The sequence below is a fragment of the Haemaphysalis longicornis genome, unplaced genomic scaffold (assembly GCF_048455015.1).
Source record: "Haemaphysalis longicornis isolate Haplotype H1 unplaced genomic scaffold, Haemaphysalis longicornis Haplotype H1 scaffold_1, whole genome shotgun sequence".
In the NCBI taxonomy this organism is placed as follows: Eukaryota; Metazoa; Arthropoda; class Arachnida; order Ixodida; family Ixodidae; genus Haemaphysalis; species Haemaphysalis longicornis.
In genome coordinates this window covers 237,033,696-237,038,106 of record NW_027526203.1, presented here as the reverse complement: position 1 = coordinate 237,038,106, position 4,411 = coordinate 237,033,696, and positions in this window count along the sequence as shown.

Here is a 4,411-nt window from a genome sequence, read left to right as displayed (position 1 = left end):
CTTCGGTCACGAATTCGGCGACGGTTTTGGGCGGATTTCGGACAAGTCCAGCAAACAGTTCCTCCTTCACTCCGCGCATTAAGAAGCGCAACTTCTTTTCTTCCGTCATTTCGGGGTCCGCGCGACGAAATAGCTGCTTCATCTCCTCAACGAAGATCACGACACCTTCGTTGGGGTGTTGCGTGCGTGTTTCCAACAAAAGGGCGGCTCTTTCTTTCCGCACGACGGTAGTGAAGGTCTTAGTGAACTCGCTTTTGAACTGAGCCCAGTTTGTCAAGGAGCTCTCGTGCGAAAGGAGCCGGTGCGAAAACGTAATCGCCTATGCCAGCCGTGGTCTGTCGAAGGAGGAGAAAAACTACTCTGCCTCCGAAAAAGAGTGCCTGGCTATTATATGGGCCATTTCAAAATTTCGCCCATACGTGTATGGCAGACCGTTCAAGGTTGTAACAGACCACCATGCGCTGTGTTGGCTCGCCAATTTGAAGGACCCCTCTGGCCGTCTTGGGCGGTGGAGTTTGCGCCTGCAAGAGTTCGACATTACAATCGTCTACAAATCCGGCAGGAAACACTCCGACGCCGACTGCCTGTCCCGCGCCCCTGTCGACCCACCACCACAAGACTCCGACGAAGACAGCGCGTTCTTCGGGGTTGTTACGGAGAGCGACCTAGCCGCCCAGCAGCGTGCCGACCCCGACTTGCGAGTAATGATCGACTACCTCGAAGGACGAAACGTCGCCGTGCCTAGAGCGTTCAAGCGTAACTTACCAGCATTCAGCCTCAGAAACTCCGTCCTCGTGAAGAAGAATTTCAGCCCCGGAACAAGAACGAATTATCTACTTGTCATCCCCGCAGACCTTCGTGACGAAATTTTGGAAGCGTCCCACGACGACCCGTCTTCCGGACATCTCGGCACAGCTCGCACTATTGCAAAAATTAAGGCGAAGTACTTCTGGCCCCGCCTTACATCCGACGTCACCCACTACGTTCGGAGTTGCCGGGACTGCCAGCGACGAAAAACGCCGCCTACAAGACGCGCCGGACTTCTACAACCGATCGCCGTCCCGCGGAGGCCCTTTCAACAAATTGGAATGGACCTTCTAGGCCCGTTCCCGACGTCACGATCGGAGAACAAGTGGATTGTCGTAGCGACAGACTACATGACGCGCTACGCAGAGACCGCCGCTCTTCCGCGGGGGACTGCACAAGAAGTCGCCAAGTTCTTTATAAACCAAGTTGTGCTGCGACATGGAGCCCCGGAAGTCCTAATCACGGACCGCGGAACGGCCTTTACCGCGGAGCTGATGCAAGGAATCTTACGCTACAGCAACACGGATCACCGAAGAACGACGGCGTACCACCCCCAAACGAACGGACTAACAGAACGTCTGAACAAGACAATTGCGGATATGCTGTCCATGTACGTCGACGTTGAACATAAGACTTGGGACGAAGTCCTCCCGTATGTCACGTTTGCGTACAATACAGCGACGCAGGAAACTACGCAGATGACGCCGTTCGAGCTTGTCGACGGAAGACGACCGACTACGATGCTCGACGCCATGCTTCCGCATGTAGAAGACGACGACCTCAACGCCGATGTCCAAGGATACCTTCAACGTGCGGAGGAGGCCCGCCAGCTCGCTCGAGTTCGTATAACGGACCAGCAGCTGGTGGATGCGGGCCGCTACAACCTCCGACGCCGAGACGCCGAGTACCAACCAGGGGATCGTGTGTGGGTTTGGACTCCCATCCGACGACGCGGACTGAGCGAGAAACTTCTGCGACGGTATTTCGGACCCTACCAGATTCTGCGACGTGTTGGCCAACTTACCTACGAAGTGATCCCCGATGGTGACTCCGGCACATCACGACGACGTACGCGGCCCGAAGTCGTCCACGTGGTTCGCTTAAAACCTTTCTACGAACGATGACGAACTTTTATTTTCATTTTCGGACTGTCGCTTATGTTAGCATCGGGTCGATGCACTCTTAGAGGGGGGGTAATGCCGCGAACCATGCATTGGGTTTGTTTATTTGTGTTTTGCTTTTACCGCCCGGCTGCGCCGGTCTGTGTTATCTCCGTGCCAAGGGAAGCGCGTGTTCCATTCTTTCTTTCTGTGCCGCATGTGTTATCTGTTCAGATAGGGAGAGCATTCCGATCTAACGTGACATCTGGTGGAGGTGCTGGGTACGCACCCTTCATGCCCACTACAATGTTCTCGATGCGAATCGACGGTTCCAGAACCACGAGCGCCGAAAGATAAAAAGCCTGCAGAGCAGACGCCGGGGCATTCGATTCTGCGACGCTCGCCGACGCACGTACGTCACTTTGTTGACCACTGCTTCGCCGCCTCTGTATTCTTTTCAGTTGTTAGGGGAGCACAAGTTCGCTCCAATAAACTTGTTTCTTTTCCAAACAACTGCTTCGTCCTTGGCTACGTGACAATATACGTTTTTCACCGGAGCGGGAAAAAAAGATGCAATAGCCAGGAAAACGCAGCAGTGAGCAAACCTCCGAAGATGACCTAAAACTGTGCAGCTTTAACTTGCAACCATGTATTTTTGCCATTTTGGCTTTAGAATCTTAAAAAAATTGGGAATGCAGGATTGCCGCTTTTTGCGATCGCTGGAAAACACCACGCGTGCAATGTCGACTCTCTTCCGCGCTGGCTGCTTGTCTACTGCGTTTAGTACGTCAATTAAGCTTTTCCTGAAGAGAAAGCGCCTCCAGTTTTTGCGACGCCATCAAGGCACGACAAAGTTCGCGGTTGCGAATTCAACGGTGTTCTTTAAGCTTGAAGCTCACGATGACGACGAGGGCGCGTGCTATTCTTGTGGTGGTGCTTTTATTGCAAACACGCACTTCCGTCATTCCGAAGTGAAACTTCCGTTGCAAGCACAGTGATGACGGTGATAGCATAGAGTAACATAAACTATCTAGTGGGGACGAATCGCACCCGCGTGCGGCTACATGCAGCCTGTTCCGTAGCCAAGCCTGCCCAAGGACTATCAAAGGTCAAAATGGCGGTCCGCGCTGGTTGTCCTGGAGTGTTCGGAGTGTCAGGTTGCGACGAATGATCCGGGAACGTACACTGAGCCACGGCGTAACAGTGAGGCCTTTAATACATGGGACTCTATGTGAGACTAAAATAACGTAGCAGCCGAGAAAACTCAGCACTGAGGAACGTAAGAGAGGGGTTCTACTGTACAGGATTTTTATATAGCTTCCCACCGTGACACAACAATAAATTTAGTTGCAAGTTTGCGTTGAGTGTGTCCGTTTTCTCTTAAGTCCGTGTTCTTGTTTTGTGCAGTCGTACTCACGTTACAGATTACCTGCAGCGCGGAGTATGCCTACATTGCCATCCTTATTACGATTTGACGGGTGTGAGTTCGCGCACGTTTCGGGAAGGCAACCGATTTGGCGCCGATGGTGCCGGTTCTTACCGCTTACGACGGACTTTATGAATCCCTAGAGCAAACAATGAAACAGAACAGGTAAAATATGAATCTGAACGCGAAAATTTCGAGGTTCTTATTTGGTATGGTAAAATATCGTAGCGTTAATTGTGTGCATTTATCGAGTGTGTACGCGCTTTATCATTGTGTATGCATTGCGTGTACGCTTCAGTGTGTGCGCGTTGTTGCGGACGGGTCGCACAATGGCGGAAATCATTTGTGATGGTTACGTCAAATGATTTCCGCCATTGTGCGACCCGTCCGCAACAACAACGCGAAATTCAGTTTGGTATTTTCGAGTTTGGGTTCGAGTACGTTCGGTTTATTCCTGCTTGTACATTGAGAAACTCGACAACGTAATCAGCCATTCTTGCTTTCCAATTACACTGCCCTTCCCCTTCCACCATAAAAAAGCTCCTCAGTTGCTGCGCATGCGGGCACCAAATGGGAAGTTGTTGTATTTGCTTTCGAGAGATTGTAAGTGCGGATATAAAAAGGTAAGGCAAGGTCTCCCGATCGTAAGAATCAAATCAGAAGTGCGGAGAAACTGTTAAACTATATTCTTTTCCACTTTCTGTGCCTAGATATCTGGGTAAAAAAGAGGCGGGAAATGGGGAAGGGGGGGGGGGGGGGGTGGAGAGGACAGGCACCAAACGTATATCGTCATAACTACGACCTCACCATGCTGTGTTCGGCTAAACGATAGGAAAAAAATGGGAGCGCTGTCATCACTCCTCAAAATCGTTAAAGGCGTAGGCGTGTTGAAGCGCGCGGAAATTAAAGCGACCTTGGCGAACACGAACATGCTTTTTTTTATTGCGTCATCCCGAAGGTCCGCTGATGCATACAAAATGAGCTTACGCCAAGGGAATCGGAATCGAGCTGTTGAGAGAGTCCTTGTACTCCCGCTCCCCCCGCCTCTTTGGGCACGAAGCGGGAGGCTTCGATAATG